Genomic DNA, 27,809 nt, shown 5'->3' on the forward strand with positions numbered 1-27,809 from the left:
CCTATTGTAAAGAATACTGCATGAGTGAAGAGAGGGACATCTACTGTAATGGTAAGATTTTACACAGCTGTACTTTTGCATAGAAGATTTCTTCTATTTGCCTTGAATGGGCATCACTTTCAGTACACAGTGTTTGCATCTGTTGTTCTTTAGCACCCATAATCTTTACCAGTATGTTATGATGGTCAAAACTTTGCAGAAAAAAGTACCTTTTTATGTTCCCTTATTTTGATGACTAGCTCCTTATAGCAGTCATCCATGGGACTGGAAGGAAGCTGTTCCACTGAAGTGTTTCCATGGTCGCAGTCCTTACATGACCATAATGTAGAGGAAAGCCTTTCTGACTTGTACTGAAAAAGTTGCATTTATCAGCACAGAACTAGAGACACTTAAGCTTTTGTTGTTCTTGCTCTTGTAGAGGGCCAAGGAGATCACTGCTATGGCCAATTGATGCACTGAAGGGTTCAGACTCACTCTGTTGTGCCGTTTGGGCAATGGCTTCCATGTTGCTATTTGCATGTCTGAGGATGCAAGTGTTGCACTGACTTGTGATGAGTGAGTGTTTTCTATGCTGCTGCTCACTTTTGGATCTCTTTCTGGTGTTGGATCTTTATTGCCAGCCCCAGGAGCGATGGGCAATCTGTATAAAACATGCAGGTGGATCATTCCTTTCTGTATCTAAATCTAATTCTGATGACGGGTGCTGCTCACACGTTGAGGAGCTCACCTAGACTTCCACATGGTGCAGTGAGTCTATTCCTCTATAAATAGACCTAACTCCAAATCATATAGTTGGAGCTCAGACAAGTATTTCTGGCATTAAAGGCCATGGAGAAGAAACTGCTTCAGAGGGACATGTACTCTTCCACTTAGTTAGATTGTTCATCATGTGGTACCTAAATAAGCAAAAGAACACAAAGTTGTACGCCCTTAGCAGAGAGGTGATGGTGTTCTGGCAGTAGGTCACAGATGGGGGAAGTTATCAGTTTCCTCAGTAGTTCACATAACTAGGGAAATGAACCAAAAGGTGGAATCTTTAAACTTTCAGATCCAGTGGAAGACAAGAGGAGCTCGGCAGTCTGTGCATGGACGTGCCACATTACAGAGATTACCAGGCTCTCACCACACAGAAGAATGTGATCCTCTGCCTGTTCTGCTTAGTTCTGAATATATTTTGTCTGTTGTGGCACAAGGGATTTGTTTTATATTGGCCATGAGATTTAATGAGAATAATATCACTGAATGAGTTGCAGATAACTGAATCAATACTTGCCCATTATATTTTTATTAAAGAAAAAAAAAATTCACATCCACATCAATACATATCATTTGAAATTATGTACATATATAGAAAACTTGTATGCACATGTGTATATCTTCTAGTAATACTGGCAACAGGTCAGATTTCCGTTGCGTAAGGATTAGTCTCATTGCCATTGTGGTTATTAACAACACTGTGTTTTCCTTTAAAGAGAATAGGTTTGGCATCATGAAAACCAAAAAGATAAATGACAGGTTGCAAGCCTTCTTTAATTTTTGTAATAAGTTTCTTTCTGGTCCAACAACCACTGAAGTGATAATAGATCCACCAGCAGTGAATAGTATTGCTTCCTGAGCCTTGGGATACCAAGAACATTTATTGGGGGATCTATCACCACATCGAATGGTGATAAGTTCGAACACCCTTTCTTCGAGCTGAAAAGTCCAAAAGCCCTAAACCACGAATTTTACGGAGCATCGATTTTTTTCCCAGGGAAAAAAATTGGTAGACTGTCTTCGGGGCTTTGCTATTTCCTCCACTGTACTGCGATCACTGAGTTGGTATATTTAAGTAGGGTGAGTGTGGGGGGCACAGCCCCCCACATTGGGGGTGCGGGGGTGAAGGCCCCCACTTCAGTTTGTTTTAAAGTTTTGAGATTTTTTTTTTTTTTTTTTTTTTTTTCACGGAGCAGAGATTTTTTTTCCTTGGGAAAAAAATTGCTATTCCATGTGTTCCCTGTGTAGGGTTTTCTGACTTTTAGGTTCAAACAAAGGCCGTTCGGACTTGTTAGGATTCGACGTCATGGTATAGACCCTTTATTAGGTGCAAAATAAACTGTCAAGTAATGCCCATTTGTGATATAGTTAATACCTACCTATCCATCCATCCACCCTCCCACCCACAACCCTTCTACTATTTTCTGCACATATGTTTGGGGTGTGACATTCATGACAATCATTTAGAACTGATGTTGACGTCACCGAGGTGAGTGACGTCTCTTATAGATATGTCTACATGAGAGAATCACAAATGATTTCTTCCATTTCATTTGAATAGTTTCTGATAGTAGTAGCTTCATCTCTACTGTCCCCGAACCATATATTCATACTGAAATAATTTAACTGTTTTAATATTTGTTAATATATCTTCTAGATTTTGAAAATATTTATATGTGTTATTTCTTGTAAGTTTAAAATTTGATTATAGAATTCCCTGGAGAAGAAAATATTCATTGTAAAAAACAAATATTGGTATTTATCCTGTATAGTTCAGCTTCTTTTAGCAAAATGTATAGGTTTATTTGTGTATTGACAGTACAGGAGATTGTTGTACACATTTCTGGCAATTCCACATCTCATCACAAAAAACATAAGATAAGCAAATGTAAATAATTTGTGAGCAATGGAAGTTATTAAACCTATACAAATAGTGTTATTTGTAAGACGTGTTGGTTACAGTAATTCTAGTCAGCACATTCATAGCCTTTCCATAAGTACTGCCACACAAACATGCATGTATGTTATCACACATTCTCTGTAGTGGTGATATACACCCCAGTCCCGGGCCACATACTGCACAACATACCATCATGGCTACCATTCCACCCCATCCTTACATTAAAACTACAGACCTTCTCATTCTTAACATGAACCTTAGAAGCCTAGTTAACAAAATCACAGACGTTCATGCAGTTATTGCACCATACTCACCGGACATTGTTATAGCAACAGAAACCTGGCTAAAACCCCATATAAGAGACCCAGACATACTCCCACAAGGTTATAGCGTGCACAGGTCAGACATGATCAGGTAGAAGGGTGGCGGGTTTGCAGTCTTATACAAAGATAACCTAAGCATAGAATACCTACCCATCAAATACTCTTATGATAACAACTTTGAAGTCCTAGTAACACGGCTCAGAATCAACCCAAAGAAAAATATTACCATAATAGCCACTTACATACCTCCCAACAATACTCCGACTGCCATTGAGGAACTCATAGCCTGGACAGCCTCAACCTACACCCATGAAACCATTATCACAGGTGACTTCAACTTAGACTGGAACACTTGCACTGGTGATAACCCCTCCACCTTCGTAAGTCTACATGGTTTCTCCCAAACAATCCAGTTTCCCACTCGAATAGATAAACATAGCAAAAGGGAATCTATTTTACACTGGTCACTTATTAACAGTACCACCCACAACTATCTCTCCGGATGCCTTCTAAATAATTTAAGTGACCATAGACCTACCTACTTAATCTGTCATCAGTTCAGCCCACAAAGAAACATAGTTTGCAAAGTTATACGAAATACCAAAACTTCTCCAACGAAGCATCCTTAGACATGCTCAATAAATGCAACTGGACACCACTCCATCATCTCCAACTTGGCCAGGCCGTAACATACTTCAGTGACACATTTCTAGCTTTTCTAAGTAGCTTAGCACCAACTCATACAAGTTGTGTTAAAAATAAGAGATTGCCCTGGATATCTAAAGAAATCATTAGACTTCAAAAACTAAGAGACAAAACCTGGTTTCAGTACCAGAAAACAAAATGCAATAAAACTCTGCTAGCATACCAGCAGCTCCACAATCAAAAAAAAAAAAAACTCAAACTAGACAAAAAAACACATTATACATCCATGCAAAACAAATATGAAAACGATCCCAAAAAAGTTCTGGCAAGCAGTTAACTCGCTTCTCCACCCAGGTAAAGCTACAAGCCCAGAACCAACAGCCAATAACCAAAGTGTGACTATTGCCTCACAAATCAACACCTACTTTATAAACACCATCCTGTCCTTAGTTACAGGGAACAATTCCACCCCACCATCTCTTCCACCTAATGTGGAAACTAACAACAACTCTTTTGACCTCAAACCTGTCCCAACTAACACCATAAGAACAATGCTAAAAAAACTAAAACCTTCTTCCATAGCAGCTGACCAACTCCCCAATGAGTACCTCAGACTTTTAGCTGATGCCATAGCTGTGCCTATCTCCATTCTGGTAAATTGGTCTATAGCAGAACAATATGTCCCAAAATTATGGAAATTTTCCTATATCACCCCTCTACATAAAGGAAGAACATTAACAGAATTAAACAATTACAGACCCATAGCCATCCTTTCCCTCTGTGTCAGAATTCTAGTAAAATGTATCCACACTCAGTTAAAACAATACCTGTTATCTCTCGCTCCCAACATGGTTTCAGACTGAAACACAGCACCACCACATCCCTAATTAATTTCTCTAACACCATCAACCAACTGAGAAATTCAAACCAGCAAGTAGCATCAATCTTCCTAGACATGTCAAAAGCATTCGACAACATCTCCCATCAAAACCACCTTGGTACTCTTGCTTCACTAAACCTATCAAAGACTTCCCTCTTCTGGTTCCTAAGCTATCTTTCAGACAAACAACAAGCACTACAATGGAAATCCGAATTCTCACCACTTCTGCCTGTCTCCGTCGGAGTCCCCCAAGGATCCATACCAGGGCCTCTTCTTTTCACCATCTTCTCTAATGATCTAGCCTCATCCACAACACATGCTAAAGTAGTTCAGTATGCGGCTGATTCAACTTTAATCTGCTCAGCAAATACCTTACCAGACCTCCAAGTAATAGCCCAACAAGCTTTTAATGATATAGAATCATATCTCAGTAAATCGCAACTAATCCTCAACACCAGAAAGACACAGTTAATGCTATTTACGAGTAGCAATCACCGACCATTCTTCCTTTCACCATTCTCGTAGCAAACAACACAGTCATCCAACCAGCTGAGCATACAAAACTCCTTGGCGTGACAGTCGACAACAAACTCGGATGTAACCAACACATAGCCATCTCAATTAAGAAAGTTCACATCAAACTTGGCTCACTGTACAGAAGCAAGCCATTTCTCACTGACAATACCAGACTAGCCATATCCAGAACCTTCCTTCTACTCTCATATATGCTTTCCCCCTCTTTACCAACTTAAAAAATCAGACTTAACCAAATTGGAAACTTGCTACAACAAAATAGCCCACTTCGCAGCCATTCTTCCCCACCAAACTAACCATTGTATTGCTCTATATAAATTAAATTGCCTTGAGCTACATAACCTCCTCCATCTCTACCAACTTAAATTCGCACACAATATCATCTTCCATCCTGACAGTTGCCCATCCTTCTAGGAACTTGTTGTTCCCTAATCATGCCCACGAAGTCTAAGATCTGCAGACAGAAACTTTCTCACAGTAAACAAAGCCAACAACACTCTCGATAAAGCTCTATTCTCAAGTCAAATAGCCAAATTATGGAACTCTCTACCCCACACCCTCAAAAAACACCTGAATCTACCAGTTTCAAACAACTACTATTTGAACATCTATCCAAGAACTGGCATTGTTCTTGCTCCAAACCTGACTGACAAGATATCTATTACTCTCTCAACACACTGTCCACTCCCTACCTCATTTTCTCCCTCTCCTCAGTGTTTATTACTAGTCAAAAAAAAAAAATATATATATGTATATATATATATATATATATATATATATATATATATATATATATATATAAAGGAAATCTCATTTGTTCATAACTGTTATTTAATATGTACAGAATACTAATATTTTTCTCACAGTGATCTTCACTGATCTCATTTGTTCATAACTGTTATTTAATATGTACAGAATACTAATATTTTTCTCACAGTGATCTTCACTGAAATGCTTATGTGTTTTCTTTTTGAATCTGTATCTACTAGAAAACTGTATTGAATACTGCTTTGTAGAGACTAACTAGATGATGTGTATTCTGCATCTTACTGTATGTATACTGTTGTACTATCTAATTATTGTATTTTGCTTATATTTCTGTGGAGCTTTTCTGCCCAGGCCTCCGCTTCTGGCCCAGTCTAACTTTCCTGGTAAACAAATGTAAATAAATAAATCGTAATGTGTTGTATTGCACACAACACTAGAATTATACTTTTTGCAAAACTTTCACAAACAAATTGTCTTATCTTGGAAACTGTACAACTTAGATGCATATTCTTAGAACACTTGTGTTAACCAGACATAGGCTTTCACACAACAGCAAGAAATTCCTGTCTAAATGCATGTTTATTGAGATATTTATAGAACGTGAAAATATATGCAAATTACAGCGCATGTGTCAGAGACAGTTTTTTAAACATTTAAATTCACCTGATGCCATGCGGTAGTTAGTAAGTCACTTGATTTTTAAAGTATTATGTACATATGGAAATATTGCTTATTTTCATAATTGTTAATAAACAACTAACAATGCATTCATTATTGACCATGAATTTTCCCGTCTCCCAACATGGCATTTCACACCATACCTAAATATGAAAAAATAACCAATAAGTGGCAAACTGAGATTAATGTCTTTACTGCAAGACATCATAGCTTAACAGTAGTAGCCATTTTGTTAATAGCTCTTATTATTAGATGGTAAGTCACTCAGTGAAAAAAGCCAGACCCAGAAAAGGTCTGGATGCCATAAGGAGCTATGAGTGTTAACTGAAGTACACTAAAAAGGTGCTATAGGCTTAAATAAGTTAAGCCTATAGTACCTTTTTAGTGTACTAAAAAGGTGCTATAGGCTTAAATAAGTTAAGAGCAGCTGTTAACTGGGAGGGGGTCTTTGGCCTGCCATGGTGTTGGCAGTGCTACTCTGCCAAGAAAAATGCTGTGGAGAATTCTGGCAGCCTTCTCTGGGAAGGGAAATGTGTGTGTGTGTGTGTGTGTGTGTGTGTGTGTGTGTGTGTGTGTGTGTGTGTGTGTCTGTGTCTGTGTCTGTGTGTCTGTGCATCTAGAGTTGAACACTTGTCTGAATTCTCTGTTTGAACCTGCTAGCTCAAAAGCATTTAAGTGCTTTTCTGGAAAATGTTGATGTAATGTGATCCTATCTCGCCTACATTCAATACATATGGGTTCGGAGCCGATCCTCGGCTCCGACTCGGCACCGAATACAATAGAACGCAGTCTCTTATTGGCTGAGCTATTCTATATCCCAGGATGCACCACCACTAGTTCCCCAGATCTCGTTTGCCGCTCAAGAGCATAGACGTGGTCTCGAACTTGGCTGAGCTAAGTACTTTAGTCAGATAGAACCTTTTGTCTGAAAAATCTCTTTTTTCCCCAAAAGCTGTTTTAACAGCTACTGTTGTGATACTGTTGTGATTTTGTGATTGGCAGAAGTTTTTTTTGTGGTATTTTGAGGTAATCTTGTGGTGATTGTGTCTTTTTTGTCGACCAACGGTCCCGTTTAACTTAGAGGGGCCTAGGCTTGTTAAGTTCTGTGTCACTTGCTATTAGTTGTCGGTTTTCCTGTTTATTTAGTTTTTGTGTAGTGGAAGAATGTCTAAAGAACATAGACCTTCAGGATTTAAAAAATGCACTAAGTGCAGTTATAAAATGTCAGTAACTGATGATCACGCGCTATGTGTGTACTGTTTAGGACCTAAACATCTTCAAGAGTCCTGCAGTGTATGTCACACTTTTTCTTCTCGAGTCCTCCAAGAGAGGAAAAACAAGTTAATTTTAAATGGGCTTATTGCTCCATCCTTTGAGGAAGCTTTGACTTCTGGCTCTCCTACTTCCCAAAGGAAAAAGAAATCGTCGGTTCCGACCAGTCCGTCGGAACCGACAGCAAAAAAATCTAGGCAGGCTTCTCCTTCGGCTCCACGGACTTCGGAGCCGAAGGTGGAACGGTCTGCCTCGATGTCTCCTGCCTCGACTCCTCCAGTTTCGGAGCCGAGAGCTCGAGCATCGAGAGGTGTGTCACCTTCATCGGCTCCACTGTCTTCGGAGCCGATGAGGGTTACATGCTCAGACACTTCCCCCTCGGCGCCGAAGCCCTTATCGGCTCCGAGGGAAATTGAAATAGTGATGGAATCTTCCTCGGCGCCGATAATTATGGAACCTTTACGGAGCCGGTCCCCTTGTCTCTCGGAACCGATGGAGAAGTCTTCTCGGACCCGATCGGTTTCTTCCCGATCTTCGAGGATGTCCGATTCGGACATAGACAGGGTACTTCAGAAGCTTTTCCAGTCTCCAGTTTTTACCAAATTGATGTCGGCTCCGACCCAATTGGTACTGGAACCGACTACCCATCCTACCTTGTCGATTCCTCCTCCAACAGCCTCTGCGCCGTTGGAGTCGGTGCTGGTGGATCCGGTCGAGGTAATCGAGTCGGCTCCGACTCTTACTTCTACCCCGTCTCTTGGGTCGGGGTTCGGAACAGGGACCTCCTCTGTCGGCCCGGGGTGCCGGGCCCGACTCTTTCGGTCCCTAGCCTCCCTCTCGGTGCGTCGGCTGCAGGGGCTCCTACGTCCGTTGTGGCCTCGAGGGTTGGACCTTCCCAGGATTCTGGGGGTCCAGCCTTCGATGCTATGAGGAGTGCCTTAGCCAAATCTTCTGTGGCTGCTTCGACCTTTTCACCACCACCTTCCATGGATTTGGAAACTGGTGCTTCCGGAGTTCCCCTGTCTCACAGCGGAGCCCCTAGGCCTGAGGATACCCCCACGGGTGGTTCCCTTCTTCCTGGAGGTTCCTCCGACGCGCTTTCGGAGGAACCCCCCAGAAAGAAATTGTGTAAGAGGAAACACGTTGACTCCCTGATGAGTCTCTTACATCAGATACCGACCTCGATGATGCGGAAGGGTCCCCAAAGTCGTCCTCGGATGATGTCTCCTTCGCGGACATATTAGAAATCCTTAAACAACGAGGCGACTGGCAGTCCAAACCCCCTTCTGCTGAGGAGTCGGTCTTCCTCAAGGCCTTTGGGGCTCAGCCCTCCGCCTCCTGGGTGTCTCCACCCTTCGATGAGCTTCTGGATTTGATCTCTCGAAGGGTGTGGGAACACCCGGATTCTGTGGAACCGTGCCTGCTCGCCCCAACAAGTTCCTTTCGCCCCACCGGACAAAGAATTTTTATCCAAGGGCGTGGCAGTAGATGCTATGGTGGTGGCATCTGCTACCCAGCAAGATGTAGCAGAGGCTTCGACCTCCGTCCATCCTCCTAATAAAGAGTCTAGGAGCATGGATCGGTACGGCAAGCGTACCCTGACTTCAGCGGCCTTTACGTTAAGGTCCCTGAATTATTTGGCACATTTTACTAGACTGCAGAGGGATCTGGTCAAGGAGCTGTCAGACTCCCTCTCGGTAATTTACCTGAGCAGTTAGCCCAGTCGGTTAGCGCTCAGTTATCTACCCTTTCTTCTTTATCTAACTCCTCCATGAGGCTCATATCTTATGCTGCTGAAGGAGCGAGTAGAGCGGGTACAGGAGTTGCTTTACGAAGACAAGCCTGGCTTCGCCTGTGTCATTTTGCGGAGGCTTTCAAGTCTTCCTTTGCCGACGCTCCCTTTGATGGGTCCTCATTGTTTGGACCCAAGGTAAAGGACACGTTGATTCGCTGTGAGCAGGAGGGTAAGACTTTGGCTGCTGTCGGAGCCCGGTTTTCCACTCCCTTCAGGCCTTATCCCAAGGCTCGAAGGGGTGGGAAGATGTGGTTTCAGAATCTCAGAAGCCTTACTCGCCACAGCAGAATGACTCCCCTTCTAGAGGCAGAGGAAGGGGAAATTTTTCTGGAAGACGCTGTCCCAGAGGCGGCGGAGGCCCTCGCAACACTGGAGACCGCGAGTCCTTTCGTGGCTCTCCCTCCTTCCAACATCCCTGAAGGAGTGCCCGACTGTGCAGCTCCGCTGCCAGTCGGGGTCGCTGAGCACCTAGAAGCCTGGAGACAGATTACTCAGGACCAATGGGTGCTTCGAATAATTGCCGGAGGATACACCATTCCCCTAGAACATTACCCCCCACCAACCCGAAGGATCCCGCACCCTCCACCCAGTCAGCGGGTTTTAGCAGCCTACGAGGTATCAAAACTGCTGCGAAAAGGAGTCATCCAACCTGTCCCCGCAGACCAAGCCGGATCAGGGACTTACTCAAGGTTCTTTTTGGTGCCAAAAAAGACCGGGGACTGGAGACCCATCTTGGATCTCAGCAAATTCAACCGATTCGTAAAGAAGTCCAAATTTCGGATGGTCACCTTACAATCCATTCTCCCGCTGTTGGAGAAAGGTGTTTGGATGTGCTCCATAGATCTCAAGGACGCTTACTACCACATATTAATAAATTGGGCGTCCAGAAGACACTTACGCTTCAGCCTGGGAGACAGTCATTTCCAGTTTCGAGCTCTGCCCTTTGGTCTCACTTCAGCCCCCAGAGTGTTCACCAAATGTTTGGCAGTAGTGACTGCTCACTTGAGGAGTTTAGGATTCCAGCTGTTTCCGTACCTAGACGACTGGCCCCTAACTGCCACCTCCAAGCATCTACTTTTAGAGAATCTAACAGCCACTATCAAATTGGGCAGTTCCTTGGGGATCACCTTCAATTGGTCAAAATCGGTGTTGCAGCCATCTCAGCGTATTCTGTTTATTGGAGCAGAAATAGATTCAAGACAAATGCGGGTCTTCCTTCCTGCAGAAAGAATAGAGACACTCCAAAATCAGGTCTGGACTCTACTCAAAAGACGTTGGGCTCCAGCAAGGATGGTGTTGCAACTATTAGGTTCCATGGCGGCCGCCATTCTCATGGTTCCCTTTGCAAGGCTGCACATGAGGATTCTCCAGTGGCTTCTGTCAGTTCAGTGGTCTTACCAGGACCTCTCTCTCAACCACCAAATACTGATTACAGACAAATGCAAGCAGGACCTTCGTTGGTGGCTGGTAACCTCCAACCTCAATCCGGGTCAGCCCTTTGTCCCCCCACTCCCCGTCGCCACGCTGACTACGGACGCCTCCCGGACAGGGTGGGGGGGGCATTGTCTGGGCAGGTCGGTTCAAGGCACGTGGCGCTCGGACGAGTCTGTTCTTCACATCAACGTTCTGGAGATGAGGGCGGTGCTATTAGCATTGCAAGCTCTACACGACCACCTTCCCCAAGCCGTGATTGCCATCCAGTCCGACAACATGTCGGTCGTCTGGTACTTGAACAAACAAGGAGGAACCAGGTCCTACCCCCTTTGCAGGGAGGCCATGAGAATATGGGAGTGGGCGATTGCTACCAAACGCTACCTACTGGCAACGCACATCCCAGGGAAGTCCAACGTGATAGCCGACAGGTTGAGCAGAACTATTCTCTCTCCTCACGAGTGGTCTCTAAACAACAGGATAGCCTCACAGATCTTCTCGAAGTGGGGAATCCCTTGTTTCGATCTTTTCGCGAGCCCCCTCAATGCGAAATGTCCACATTTCTTCACCCTGACTCCTGCTGCGGGGGTGATACCCAGGGACGCTCTAGTCCACGATTGGCCCTCCGGTCTGCTGTATGCCTTTCCACCTATTCCCCTTCTCCCGAAGGTGATTCAGAAGGCGATTCGTCTAAAAAGCAAGATGATATTAATCGCCCCGTTCTGGCCTCGACAAACCTGGTTCCCCTTTCTACGCAAATATGCGTTGGACGGTCCTTGGTTCCTGGATCAGGTTCCGGACCTATTGACTCACCAGTCGGGACGATTCCACCAGTCCCTCCCTGCACTCAGGCTAGCAGCTTGGCTACTCCTCTTCCAACCGTAGTGAGAAACCATTCCTTAGCCCCAGAAGTCATGCACATCTTATCCTCTGCTCACAAGGCTTCTACCAAGAAAATATATACCGATAAGTGGAAGAGGTTTGCCATCTGGGCCCAATCCCGAGGAGTGGATCCAGTGACAGCTTCCGTGTCGGAGGTGCTAAAGTTTTTAGCCACTCTATTTAACCAAGGGTCTTCGGTGTCCACCATTAAAGTACAATTGGCAGCAATTTCTAACTTTCATGAATGCATTCATCCTTCCTTAATGAGCAACAAGTTATGTAAGGCTTTCATTAAAGGAGCTTGGCTGTTACGTCCCCCTACTGTTCATCCTGCACCGCCATGGGACCTTAACGTGGTGCTAGGGGCTTTGACCTCGTTCCCTTTTGAGCTGGCAGCTACCTGTGAATTAAAGTTCCTTTCTTGGAAAACTGCCCTCTTAGTCGCCATTACTTCGGCTAGAAGAGTTTCAGAGCTCCAGGCCTTGTGTATTAACCCACCATACTTGGTTTTTCACAAAGACAGAGTGTCCCTCAGACCAAATCCATCCTTTGTTCCAAAGGTTTGCTCTAAACTGTCTCTTCGACAGTCACTAGAACTACCTGTCTTCTTTCCCAAGTTTTCAGATAGGTCTGAATACGTCTTTCACTGCTTGGACGTGCATAGACAATTGCGTTTTTATTTGGATAGGACGCACAAAACCAGAAAGTCAGACCAGCTTTTTCTGTCCTTTTCCGATAACAGATTAGGTAATGCGGTCACTAAAGTCACTATTGCTAAATGGATCAGGGACTGCATTACTCATATTTATGCATCTTCGAATAGAAAACTCATAGCTCCGATTAAAGCTCATTCTACTAGAGCTATGGCTACCGCAGCAGCATTTCATTCTAAACTTTCTATTGATGACATTTGTGCGGCTGCCACGTGGACCTCTTCACATACTTTCATTTCTCACTACAAATTGGATGTGGCATCCAGAGGTCGAGCTTCCTTCGGTTCCACAGTTCTCAGGAGTGTTTTCCAGTGAGCCTCCCAGGAATAAGGTGCTAGGGACGCTGTCCCATATGTATTGAATGTAGGCGAGATAGGATCACATTACATCTTTTAGTTATGTACTTACCATAACTTTAGATGTATGGGATCCATCTCGCCTACATTCCCATAACCCACCCTCCATCCCCTGCCTCATGGATCAGGAGAGACGGTCGATTCGAAATCCAATCTTTCCTCTCTTGAAAGACCTGAGTATGTTATACTAATGGTATGTCTCTGTGTCTATGAGTGCGGACAAACAAGATCTGGGGAACTAGTGGTGGTGCATCCTGGGATATAGAATAGCTCAGCCAATAAGAGACTGCGTTCTATTGTATTCGGTGCCGAGTCGGAGCCGAGGATCGGCTCCGAACCCATATGTATTGAATGTAGGCGAGATGGATCCCATACATCTAAAGTTATGGTAAGTACATAACTAAAAGTTTCTGGTGGCATCACTTCTGCACATGGGATTGCTAAGTTTGCCGTCATGTGTAGGGAAAAACATAACTGGTTGTACACGAATACAGAATATCCTCAGGATGGCACCACATTTTCGTTTTTAGATGGTTTTGGTGTTGTCTGTGAACCTTTCTATTCATCTTGTTTTTTTTTTTTTTTGTGGGAGCGGAAGGTAAGACAAGAGAGGACATTCTTCACCCTGATTGTACGCTGACTGCTCAAGTGTTTACCTGAAACAGATACCAGAGTTCAGGAAGCTGCACTAGTTTCCTTTGCACTAAGGAGGGAGGAACTTGCAGTTTTCAAGCTAAAATTTTTCAAGTGTATTGGAAAACAGTATTTTGTTCTGTTTATCATACCACTATCTTTCTCCTGGCAAAATGCAGAAGTGGCTCCCTCCAGTGCTTGCTTCAAGAATGTTTTCACCGCAGAGATCTATTTTGCATTTACATGGTTTTGAAGTTAGATAAAAAAAAAATTCTTACCATGTCAGTTGATTTACAAAGGGGCTGTCCTTGGTGGATCAGGAATACCCTCCCTGCATTCCCTTCCTGATGGATGTCTCTCCAGCAGACTGGACTTTTGAATTGCCCAGTAAGTTGGGCAAATATAGATTTGTCTGTTACTTGGTCAACAAGCTTAATTGTTCTGGTTTTGCAAGAAGAAGCTCACTAGTGGTGTGAGGCCAGACTACCAGACATAGTGGACGTATGTACATATTTGTGGTGTATAATATCATGTATTGCTTTGGAACAGGCACATAGGTGTCCACAAATGAGTGATATTTTTTTTTTGTTTACTGAATTGAGACTGGTACAGATGAAGCCACCAGGGACCCATCTTAATTATGTCCTAAAATACAAGTTCAAGTCCCTAATGTCAAACCCAGTAAGTTAATGTACCACAAACATTAGCAAATAAGACCTCTGTGTTGATTGGGTTGGTCTTGTCTCGGTCTCCAGCTGACATCATATTAAACCTCCATAGTCAGTCAACTACAGAAAACATAAAACACTTGTAAATGGATAGGACCTGTATGGACTCTTTTAGCATTAAAGTTAACTTGAACTGTAGTAGCAGTTAGTAGATGTAATGTAAAGCACATATACCAAACCACAGAAAATAAATGAAACTTTAAAATCCCTCCACAGGAGAAAAAAGGCATGCACAAATCAAAAAATACTGAAATTGTAGTTTGGCAGCATATGGCATATGTATAACTGCAGCTTCAGTTAACATGATATTAAAATTTAACAAACCAACAATACTGGACCCAGTGTTACTGTTTCTGAATTAAATAACAGCCTTCTGAACTCTAGGAGGATCCTGCTATATTTCAGCTTATGTTGTATCTGTTGTTTTATAGAGCTTTTCATGTGTTTATTTAACCCAAGCGAAGTGGTTAAAGTTTGTAATTTGAACCAAGAGAAAAATGTGGTTAGGCTACAAGGATGCATGCACCCAGGAAAGTGCAAAGAAAATCAAGCAGTAGTACAATTTTAAGTGTTTTTGTCTTACAATGTTTAGAACTTCATCTGAACAAAGGTTCAAAACCAAGTGGTACATTTTATATACTTAGATGAAACAAGTGCACCAATCAAAAACAATATACAATTCAAAATATACAATTTTAGTACTGCTTGATTTTCTTTGTATTTTCCTGGATGTGTGTATCCTCATAGCTCGGTCACTTTTTCTCTTGGTTCAAGTTGTGGCTTGGGTGACTATTGCCTCATTTTGGGTTTTAAAGTTTGTATTTTGTATTTTGTATGCTGAGTTTTAAATGGCATGCTGCAGATGAGTGTGACGTGTTTATACTATTTAATAATGTATAATGTGTCTGTATTACTTTGTGTTTCATGATAATATTATTTGCAATGTTTAAATCACATAAAGCTAAGTCTAGAAAGATGAACTGTTCTTGTAAGGTTTAAACAGTTAAAGTATCTTGATTGTACAAAAAAATATCTGCTGGCTGAGATCTGTAACACTGGGAGCCTTCCTCAGTGAGTCTAAAATCGGGTTTATTCTCTCTTACTGTCTAGCTCTGAAAGTAAAACACCCTACCACATCATCACTAGCTACAGGTCTCCCACCATAAACCAAGAGAAACACACCGCCTACTTGGACTTGCTAGAATCACTCCCTGTACAGCCTAACACTTTCATCATGGGAGATTTCAACTGCCCTTCCATTGATTGGGCAAATACATTACCACAAATGCGATCATTCTGGGGTTCCTGGACTTTAATTCAAATGCTCTGGAACAGTTAGTCTCTACCCCATCAAGGAGCTTGCGTGTCCTAAACTTGGTACTCGTCAGCTTCTGGGATCACTGCAGTACCCCCGTGTTGCCCCCTCTAGTAAGGTCAAACCATAAGGTCTCATTTGAAGTAAAGATCAGACCTGATACCCCCACAGGAGCAAAAAAAATGAAAAACTTCTCTAAAGCAAGCTTTAACCTATTAAGGGAAAGTAAAGTTTCAAACCCTCTGCAAACACAGCCAACAATGACTCCCTATGCGGAGGAGTACATAAATGTTCTGTATAGACATTTAAACAACTGTATAGACTCAGCTGTACCTGACAGGATCAAAACCAGATCCTCCCAAAGAAAGAGGCCAGCCTTGCAGACTGCAAATATAAATAGGTTATATAACAAAAGGAAGAAACTGTTATCTAAGAGCAATAGGAAGCTTACTCAACAGAGGACGAATACCCTCCATAGCTTGAACAAGCAAATCATATATCTTGTAAAATCCTCTAAAGCTAATTATGAGGCTAAATTATCATTCCTAGCTAAAGACTATCATAAGGCTTTCTTTAGCTATGTCGGAAATCTTAAAGGGAATGCCCAGCTTTGCATCAAGCTTACAGTGAATGGTACCACTCACACGGAACCTGAAGAAATTGCCAACTTGCTGGCAGACAGATTTGGTGTAAGCTTCACCCCCCTGTCTGCAACAGACACACCCCAGTACATCCCTGTCACCAGTCTTCCACCTAACATCTCCAAAGAGTAGCTCATATCCACCCTTTCTAAGGCCAAAAACACTGCTTCCATGGACCAGGTTACATGCCAGGCTGTGTGCTAAACATTCTAAAACAATACCTAACAAAACCGCTTGGCACTCTCTTCAGCCATAGCCTGAGCACTGGCTTTGTACCAACAGAGTGGAGAGCATCAGCAGCAATCCCCTTACACAATGGGGGTCCATCAACCAACCCTGGGAACTAGAGGCCCATAAGCCTAACCAGCCTTATCTGCAAGGCCATGGAAAGAAGCATCATGGACCCTATCAGCAAGGACATAGGCAAGCTCCATACTCTTGACCCAACCCAGTTTGGCTTTGTTAAGGGCAGATCTTGCTTATTAAACCTGGTGGACTTCTGAGAGAATGCCACCAGAGTCCTGGATGAGGGCAAAGCAGTACATATTGCCTATCTTGACTTAGCCAAGGGTCTTGACACAGTCCCCCACTCAGATATCATTGATAAACTCTCCCAGCTGGAGATTAACCCATACATTACTAGATGGGTAGCAAATGGCTCGCCGACAGGATGCATACTGTCAGAGTTGGAAATTCCACTTCTACCAGTAGATCAGTTACCAGTGGTGTACCACAGGGATCTGTGCTGAGCCCTGTACTGTTTGGAATCTACTTCTTAGACGTCCAGGCAAAAGTGGATAGCCTGTGGCTTACCAAGTTTGCAGATGACTGCAAACAAGGTACATTCATTGAGTCCCCCAATGATGTTAACATATTACAAAAGGGGCTAACACAGATAAGTGATTGGTGTAAGAACCACAGACTAAAACTAAATACAAAAAAGTGCATCATTATCCCCTTTGACAAAAAAGTAGTCCCTGCAAATTACATTATACGCACCACTCCCCTAAGCTCAAACACAGTGGTGAGAGACTTGGGAAACACAGGTTGATAACAATCTAAACTTTGATTAACATGTTCACAGTGGTAAGGAAATCCTTGTACGTCACATATCTAGTAAGGGTCTCGCATCCAACACTAAGATGTTACAACTCCACTATGCTCTACCCTGATTAGACCACTAATTGAGTACAATGCTCCCTTTTGTATGTACCTCACAAGACACTTGCAGCAACTGGAGAGATCACAGAAGTTTCTAACCAAGAAAATTCCAAAACCTGTGCCTGTCCTACAGAGCAATCCTGGACCCTGCCCTGATGGAAATGATGCATATCAGCAAATCAAATGGAACAAGAGTCACTTGCTGTAGGGATCTCAACCTAGCCTGTGACATAAACAGAACCTGTTTGGAGAGACAGATATGTGTCCCAGAGATTGCCGCTTCTCTGGAATAAACTCCCGCTTCACGTGAAGCAGAGCTCCTCAGTGACCCTATTTAAGTGTGACCTAGATAATTGGATAGGAGACAGTAAATTCACCCTGGGGGGTGGCACCTATGTCCCTCGTGAACAGGGGCATTCAGTGCTGATTTGCTAACTATAACCAGTCTAAGCATGGTAAATTAGGGAACAAGGGTATTACATGGCTAGGCTTGTAAAGGCCCTAGGGTCATTTACCTAGTAACCTCCTATGAACCTATAAGTTTCTTAGATGTAAGATTGAATGTATGCGTACTGTAAAAGTATGTGTTCAATATTTAGTTTTTTCTTCTCATTGGGGACCCTAAGTCTACCATTCCACCAAGGAGAGAGAGAGAGAATTTTTATCCTAAGCAGAAACTTTGCAATGTGGAGGGTGTGAAGTACACTCTGTGAAATGTTATGCACCCAATTCACTAATAAAAATTGAACTTTAAATTACATACTACAAAACAATAAAATAGTAGGTAGTCCACAGTTGAGTTAAAAATGGAATATCCTTTATTGAAACACACAAACAAGTGATCCTAGCTGAGTATAATGAAAAGCATTAAATACATTCATTATTTAAATATAGTCAGGTTATTTGGAGCAAGGGAGTGGTTACAGAGGGTGGTTCTGTTATGACCACTAAAATAATTAAACTCATTCCTTTAACCAAGTCCCCTTTCCCCCTTAACACCATAGTGTAAACTGAGACTGTGCTACCTTAGAACTGAAACTAAAAAGCTAGAGACAAATTAAAATATATAATATAAAACAGCTTATTAAGGCTAACCTACCAGATTAGCCAATCTGAAAGCCTCATCAATATAAATGACAATACTGTCATGTTATACATCTAAATGGGAAGACTTAACATTAAGGTCTTCATCATCATCAACCCCCATTTTTCTTCATGGGGTCAGGGCGTCGTGTTAACTGTCGCCATTTCTCTACATTCAATGCTATATTCCTGCTTCTTTGACACTCATGCCTGACTGTTGCAGGTCTTCTCTCACACAATCCATCCACCTCTTTGCTGGACACTCGTTTCCTCTTGCCTTCTTCCTGTCTGTCCCAAATCATCTTTACCAGATGGTCTTCTCCTTTTTTTACACATGTGCCCAAACCACCGTAATCTGTTCTCGTTGATCTTTTCTGCAACTGGGGCTTCTTTGACTTCTGCTCTTATGTCCTTATTTCTTCGTCTGTCCCTCAGTGTGCATCCTACCACCTGTCTCAGGCACTTTATTTCCGTAACCTCTAGCTTCCTCATCTGCTCTGCCTTTACTGCCCAGGTTTCTGTACCATACAGTAGTACTGGTCTCATCACTGTTTTGTATACCTTACTTTTCAGTTTTGTTGACATTCTTCTGTCATACCCTAGACCTGGCACTCTATGCCAGTTGGCTGCAGCCCCCTCTGGTTCTAACTTTGACCTCTTCATTCAGACTTTCTTTCTCTTCAACCACCCCTCCCAGATACTTGAAGCTGTTTACGTGTTCTACTGTCTTCCCTTCTCAGTTCTCATCTTCTGATCTCCCCTATTTGTTGCCATTACCACAGTCGTATCTGTACTTAGTTTCATCCCATGTGCCTTCAGTTTTGTATTCCATTCCCCTGTCCTTTGCTGAAGTTCTTGCTCATAGTCTGCCTGTAATGCCACATCATCTTCCTACAGCAACTTTGTTGATCTTTCCCCTCTGACCTGTTTGCTAATGTAGTCCATCACCAGTATGAACAGCGGTGGGCTCAGAGCTGAACCCTGATGCACACCCATTCCCACTGAGAGCCCCTCTGTGAGACCAAATGCTGTTCGTATTTGGGTCATTTGGTCCTTGCACATAGCCTGCACTAATTCTACCAATGATTTTGGGACTTCAAACCACCGTAGTACTGCCCGAATTAGCTTTCTTGGGGTCTTATCATATGCTTCCTTCAAGTGTAGGAGTGCCCAGTTGGACTCTTCCTCATCCGTAGCATCTTCTCAACGTTAAGTTCCTTGTGAACAAAAATGCAGTAGAATCTTGCCTCATTCATGCTAATGTATTGCAGTTGGCCAAGTGCAAATGAGAAGAATGTCCGGGCTCATTACTTGATACTGATTCAGAAGAACCAAGGCCTGCAGTTTGTTGAATCTATTTTACTTTTAGTGTAATAAGCACTTACATTGTTGTTAAATCCTGACTTATCCCATGTTTTTGAGATGGTAAAAAGATTTTATCAAGGTGGTGAGATTTCTAGGTACCCCCCCTTGTAACTCTAAGTGTAAGCAGTCATAGTGTAGAAAATCAGTATTTGTAGGTGCTTCTTAATACTGGGTAACAATGCAGATGTTATTCTTAAGACAAAATGTTCACAACCAGTTATAATAATGTGCAATAGAGAATTGAATCATTCATCCTAGGCAAGGGTAGTACCTAATTGAAACTGACCTTAACATTGTGCTTAGAGCATAGTACAATAATGTTCTCTAATAGGTAAATGATTTAAATTTTTTTGCAGTAAACATTTAGTGTCTTACAGTGGAATCAGAAGACATTTACTTGTGAGCAGTCTAGTTAACAGTCCATAGGCATCAGAAAGTGTAAGGTCACCCAGGCATGACACATTGACTGTTTCTTTATCTAGCCCTACTAAGGGCCTGACTGGCTTCTTCAGCACAGAATCCTCAAGACTTGGTAAGGCCTTACAAGCAGGACCGTCAGAAGGATGTTCAAGATTTAGGGTGGTCATGGATGGTATTTCATGAGGTGCAATGTTACCACCTATATCTCTGTTTTTAAATGTTCTTACCTTATCTTCTAAGCTTAGGCTAACACTTCATAATGTATTTGAGCACATCTTAATGGCCTCTTATCCTTGAACAAAGAAAAAGGAAGAGATATGTTACTCATTGCCCCCTACAGTTAAGCTGTTCATTTAATAATTTGCATGAACATTCATTACACCTATCATATGTGGGAGCCCACAGTTTATTCCCCCTCCAACTTCTGGTGCTAGACATTGTGATAACGACTGACCATTGCCTTCATTTTTTGTCATCTGATGTATATTGTTATCTTACTTGCCTTAACATCTAAAGCAGGGTGGATATCTGATGGCATGCTCAATGAGCAGACATGCTTTGACTGCTTCCTCAGATCCAACTCCATCTAAACCAAGACCCTTGGATCCAGCTGTTCTTTCGGATCTGGCTCAAGGCAAATTCAAATAGGTCCAAATCCTCTCTGGAGCCTATTTCATCAAGAGTTCAGTCACCTTTCTTGCACATGACTCCTCAAAGGATGTGTACAGACCACCTTTGACCTCTTCTTCCATCGTATCATTTTGGAGCCTAGCAGAAGCAGATGTGGACAGGATGATGAGAAAGCTTCCTAGAACCCAGATTCAGTTGGGAGTAATCCTGGCTCTGTATCACATCAGATCCTTGAGCCTACTAGCAGTCCAAAATGCAAATTATGACTCCTACTCTGATTCATTCTCTGGTTTCAGAGTCCATGGACCTGAGAATTCTGAGCTTGTTTGTCATATCCTAAAGTTTGTCCCTCAAGGACTCGGACAACTTCAGAGCTGTCCCTTCCACACACAACCTCAGAGGTGGACAGCTCTTCAAGACAGGATCTTGGGGGTGCTCGGTTCCATCCTGGGCAACTGGGTTCGGGTCCCACCAGGTCGATGCTTGGTTCCCCTATGACCTCTTGTCTTTGAAGGTTGTGGAGAGAGCATTTTCCACCTCTCTGGGCAAGGCATCCTTGCCCCCCCTTGAGTCCACCCCCTCCTCAGCTATCTACTTTGAGTCTTGAGTTTATCTTATTCCATTGGGACAGCTAGCTTAGTCAAGCCTAGAGACTGTCCTCATCAAGGACTCTTCTGTCACTTCTGAGTCCTCCCCAGAGCTTCCCACCATTGAGCTCCCTTGGAAGCATATGTGCAAAAGGAGGCACTTTGACTCACCACAGGAGTCTTTGACGTAAGACTCTTTGATGAAGGGGAGGAGTCCTCCAGATCAGGCCTTGAGGATGTCTCTTTTGGTGAAATCCTCAAACTTTTGATACAGAAAGGTAGTTGGTCTTTTGACCCCACGCCCCTGGAGGAGTCATTTTTTCTCAAAGTTTTGGAGCTGGCTTGGCTGCCACCTGGGTACTCCCCTCATTTGATAAGATGGTGGACCTCATCTCCTGCCAGGTTTGGAAAGATCCAGATGTCTCAAAGCTTTTCTCCAAGAGGCCAGATACATACCTTGCTGTGCCAAAGGATAGGGCCCATTGGATAAAGGGTCCTCCAGCGGATGCTGTGATGGTAGCAGAGGCCACGAAGAAAGAACTAACTGAGCAGAGTTCTTCTGTCCACCCCCTGAACAGAAAGTCCAGGGTGCTGGACAGGTTTGGGAAGCATGTTTACACACTGGTGACCTTAACCCTCAGGTCCCTAAACTACGTGGTACACATTATGAGATTTCAGAGGGAATTGATCAAGGAGTTTTCCGATACCCACTCAGGGTCCATTTCTACAGAGGACACTGACTGTTTCCTCGCAACAGGCCACCCTCCAGTTCCTGTCCAATGCCCCCATAAGGCTGATTTCTCATGCATCACAGTGAGCTTTGAGAGCCGCAGGTTCAGGAATTGCAGTAAGAAGGCAAGCCCGGCTGTGACTTTGTGGAGCCCTTCCAGACTTCATTCATCAGTGCTTCCTTTTAGGATCCACCTTGTTTGGCCCAAAGGTAAAAGAAACTCTTCTCCATGAGTGAGCAGGATGGGAAGAAGTTATTTGCCATAGGAATACATTTTTTCACCCATCAAAGGACTTTTTCATGAAAACACAGAGGGGGTAGGAAGATGTGGTTCCACAAGATGCAAGGGTCTTTCCCAGAATTTCTCTGGAGAGGGATTCCCCCTGCAGCAGAGGAGTGAACTTTAATGGAAGATGTCACCTTTGTGGCAGAGGAGGCTCGCAACATCAGGGCTTCAGACGTCCTGTTTAAGAGAAGCCCTTTCGATATCCCCAGAAGGGTTGCCTGATTGCTGCACTCTGGAGACAGTCAAGGAGTACTTACCTCTGCACACAGAAGCCTGGACAGCCATTACCAATGATACTTAGCTGCACAGTGTAATGTCCAGAGGTTATTACATACCATTTTCCCTTCTACCTCCACAGTGGACCAAAATAATTCCCAACATTCCATCCTAGAATAGCTGGTGGAAAAAGTAACCCAAGAAGTCCAACCCCCCCCCCCCCCCCCCCCAGACCAGCAAGGATCTGGAACTTATTTGAGATTCTTTTTAGTGCCAAAGAAGACTGGGAACCTAAGACAAATTTTTGATCTCCGCAATCTGAATCAGTTTGTCAAACACTCGGAAGTTCCACATGGTCACAGTTTGATCCATTCTACCAGTGTTGCAAAAGGACAATTGAATGTGCTCAGTAGATCTCCAGGATGTGTACTATCATATTAAAATACACAGGTGCTCCAGGAGATAACCATGCTTCTGGCTGGGAGCCAATCACTATCAGTTCAGAGAACTGCCCTTTGGTCTCACCACAGCCCCCAGGGTGTTCACCAAGTGCATGACAGTGGTCACAGCTCACTTGAGAAAGCTGGGATTCTGAGTGTTTCTTTGCTTCCACCAAGCCTCGACGGATTCAGAGCAGATTGCTTGCTCCAGCTGTGTCTTCAGCTAGAAATCACAGTGAACTGCTTCAAATCTCAACTCTTCCCAAATCAAGTCCTGGAATTCATTGGTGCTCCTCTGGAGATTGCAAGCAATCTACAGGGCCAAACTTCATGCATTCTTTCTCTTCCTTCCCCTCCAGTCAGGCTAGTCTTATAGCTTCTCAGATCAATGGCAGCTTCAATAGTTTTGGTAACTAGCACATTTTTAAATGAGGGTACTGCACTGGACCCTTGAGGGACAGTGGTCATTAGGATATCACCCTCTGACTGCACCTATTTGAATTACAAATTTGCAGACAACATGTAGCCTGGTGGATTCATGCAGAAGAAATCTCTCAAGGCCACCCTTTTATTCTTCCTGCTTCCAAGGCTACAGTGACTACAGATGTCTCCCAACTAGTTTGGGGGGTATTACTTGGGATGGATGGTCCAAGGCATGTGGTCTCAACTGGAGGTCAATCTTCACATAAATGCCTGAGAAATGAGAGCAGTCCTAATGAGATTGCAGGAGTTTCAAGATGTTCTCCCAGTAGAGATGGTTGCTATTCAGACAGAGAGTATGTTGGCGGTTTGGTACATCAACAGATTGTGGAGCCCAGTCATACCCCCTATGTTGAGAAAAAGGGAGAATGTGGCAATGGGAAGTCCAGCATGCTGGCAGACCAACTGAGTAAATCCATCTTTCTTCCTCACGAGTCATCTCTCAGTCCATTAGTGGTGCAAGTGATATTTCTCCAATGAGGCCAACTGTGCTGCAACCTGTCCAAGTGCAGCAGGTACTATGCCTTGATCCCTACAGATGTGGAGTCACTAAGAGATCTCTGATTCACATTGGCCCAGTCTTCTATATGCCTTTCCCTCCACTCCTCTCATTCCCAAGTTTCTTCAGAAAGCATTTCCGCAGAAGAGCAAGGTCATCCTCATCTGCCATACTGGCCAAGACAAGTGTGGTTTCCCTTCCTGTGGCCTCCCTGGGTGTTGGGTCCTTCACAGGACCTTCTGTCTCACCCATGTGGGATACCTCACCCAGGTATTCAAACCCTCAAGTAAACCACATGGTTTCTTCACTTCCATTGAAGTCTAGAAACTCCAGTCTTTCTTCCCCACTTTTATCACATCCTTACATCATCCCAGAATGATTCTACTAGAAAGATTTATAAGAGCAAATGGAAAAGATTTTCCATTTGGGCTCTTCAGAGACAATTAGAGCCATTTTCTGCACCTGACCGAGCTGTTCTTGACTTCTTTGCTTCCATTTTCAGTAATGGAGCTACTTACTCAACAATTAAGATCCAACTTGCTGCCATTTCTTATTTTTCACTTAGGTGAAAACCATTCTTCTTTGGCCTTGTCTGAGATTATGTATGGCTTTTCTTAAAGGTACCTTTTTACATCGAACATCTGTTAATGACCTCACGTCTCCTCCATGTGATTTAACAGTACTTCTTCATGCTTTGACCCAGCCTCCCTTTGAGCCTTCATCTAAGATGGACTTAAGTTTCTTATCATGGAAAACCCTTTTCCTGGTGGCTATTACACTGGCTAGAAGAGTATCAGAACTCCATGCGATCTTTTCCCAGCCTCCCATTCTGTTTTTTTTCATAAGGATAGGTGTTCCTTTGGACTAACCCTTCCTTCCTATTCAAGGTGGCATCAGAGACCACTATGAACCAGTCCATCAGTCTACCTGTTTGCTTTCCAAGGTTTTCCAACAAGGGAAAATACATGCTGCACCTACTGGATGTTCATAGACAACTTAGATTCACTCTTCATAGAGCTAAAGATTTCAAAAAAATCAGACCAGTTTTGCCCCTTTTTCCAAGGATAAATTAGACAAGGCAGTATCAAAATTACCTTTAGCTAGATAGCTCACTAATTGCATTATCATTGTTCATAAGAATAAATGGTTAACATTATCTAAACCTCATAAGGCTCATTCCACCAGATCTGTGGCCACATCATCTGCTTTTTGGTACAGAGCTTCCCTAGATGGCATTTGTGCAGCTGCTACTTGGTCCAGTGCTCCTACCATTATAGCTCATTGCAAATTGGATATCTTATTTAGGAAGAGTACATCATTTGGCTCTACTGTACTCCGGAATATCCTTCCTTGAGGACCAACCAGAGTTACTGTAGCTGAGGACTCAGTCCAGTCAATTGAGGAGCAGACAAAAAAAGACAATGTCAGATACCAAAGTTCTGTACTCACCATAACAATACATCTTTGTTGTCTGTTTTCATCCTTCCTCAATCTCCTGCTGTCCAGCCCCTTCCCTACTTTACAAGTCCCTTTCATTTAGGCTCTTACTATGTTCTGAGACGTAATTCCTGCTAGCCTTGCTGCATCAGCTGTCTTCTTCTTCTCCTCCTCCTTTCTGCTTCAACTGAAATACAATTTAATTTGTAGTACGCTTACTACTAGGTATTTTTCTTGGTGTAAATTAGTAAGTTGCTAGAGGGCAAAATCAGTCTGTGGTACTTCTGGAGAAGAGAGGATTTTGGGTAAGTAAAGGAGCTCAAGCTGCAGATCCAAAGTCTAATGAAGTGGTGGAAGTCAGATCCAAGGTCAAATTGGAGACCCGTTGGTTGAAGAAGGGTGAAAACAGACAACACAGATACATCATTATGGTGACTACATAACTTTTGTTTTTTCTTTCCGTTGCCAGTAAATCAGCCAAAAGTAAAGGATTTTTTTCTTTTTGTCCAGCTCAAATATGGGCTTCCTTTACTTGCAGTTGAACCTAATAAAAAAAAAAAAACAATGTCCTGCAGAATATTTCCAACAAAATTTGTTGCTTCATCACCCAATACCCTATACAAGAGCACCCCTGCTAAAAATGTCTAAAGCTATCTGGCTTCCTGTTCAATAAAGAGCTGACCTTTTGTTTTGCTGCTGTGCTTGCTGACTATGAAGTCTCCCCTTAATCAGCCATTATTTTATCAAAGGAGGGCTGCTATCCAGGTAGCCATGAGAATGATTTGTGTTCTACATGTTATACCGGCAATGATATTTTCATATTTTGATGTAACTTTGTCTGTGATGGTAAGAGCCCTTGGGTCATTGCAAGGATCATCTACGCCTCTATGTCTGCACATGCATGCTGTCTTATATGCATCAAGAGCTACCATCGCTGTTTTTTGCAACCTCACTCTTGCCTTTTCCACATCATGATGAGGTCCTGTACTTCAGCTGAGGCTCCTTCATGCAAACAATGGCACAAGTCATGTAGGAACCACAATCCTCCACCCACTGTGATGTTCATGCCCTTTTTTTCTGCCTGCACTATCAAGCTGTTGAGCTGGCAGTCAAACTGGGTTTGCAGTACTGTTGTCAGAGCTTTTTTGTCTACACTACTGGCATATGCTAAAGAGCTGACCTTTTACTAGGGTCTCCATTATCTAAATTATTGCAATGTAAAACCTTCTCTCCCAGCTGTTAAACTTACTACAGAAATTCCTTCATACAGCCCCTAAAGCTGTGTTGTCACAGTTCCAGTATTTCAAACTCCAAATCAAAACTTAGACACTTATCGCAACTTCTTAATTCTGGGACCTGAGCTGTGAATCACAATCCTCATACAAGACCTAACCCATTACACCATATTTCAGATACAACTGAAAGCATATCTCATACAAGCCAAGTTCAAGTGCTTTCCATCAGGTCACATTACCTAACTTCCTCACCTTTGGGCTCTTTAGTCTAGTCATGTTCTCACTCTAAGCATGATTTTAGTCTTGTAACACCTTAGAGGTATTCCCTACCCTATGTTACCTTTCATTTGAATTAACTGACTGAGTACATCTGCAGCAAGGTGTTTTAATTACAGTTTACTTTTTTATTGCAAATATTGTAGATCATTTTTCTTTATTTTGTTTTCTTCAAAATTTTGTACAGATGTTTTTATCTTTTTTCATACTTATTTGTTCATTCCTAGGCTGACCCTGAAAATAGTCCATTAAGATTGTGCTTCACCCTGGTTAACAAGTATGTATGTATGTATAAATGAATAAATAAAAGAAATGGAGTGCTGCAGTCATTACCCACATTCTCCAGCATGATGATAAACATTGAGGAGCGCGTTTGTTTTCAGGAGTTCGTACCTTTATCTTTCTCCTTTGTAAGAATTGTCAGGGGTTTTTGAAGGCCACATTGTAGATTCCTGGGTTTTGCTTTTTTGTTAACCACCCATTGAGCTCCATAGTAGAGGTTTTCCTAGATACTGTAGCACACAAGAACAAAGATGTAAATACTTAGCATCTTAGAAAGCCGATAAGCATGTGAGTCTTGCAACAGCGACTTCTGATTATGGGAGTCTTGAGAATAGGGGTGCTGGCCTGAAGAGAACTGCTTTGCATTTGTCAGTGAATGGTCTCCTGGTGACTGGATATTTTGTTTTATAATATGTGGTGTTGACTGACAAG

At 42.9% G+C, this 27,809-nt stretch overlaps 1 protein-coding gene across 4 annotated transcripts in view; it reads left to right on the forward strand.

Moving 5' to 3' along the window:
- PEX5 (peroxisomal biogenesis factor 5) overlaps nt 1-27,809 on the forward strand; it is a 672,311-nt gene that overhangs the window by 642,535 nt on the left and 1,967 nt on the right. The window lies entirely within an intron of this gene.

This window comes from Protopterus annectens, chromosome 2.part1 (assembly GCF_019279795.1).
Source record: "Protopterus annectens isolate FY-2018-M chromosome 2.part1, PAN1.0, whole genome shotgun sequence".
Taxonomy (NCBI): Eukaryota; Metazoa; Chordata; order Ceratodontiformes; family Protopteridae; genus Protopterus; species Protopterus annectens.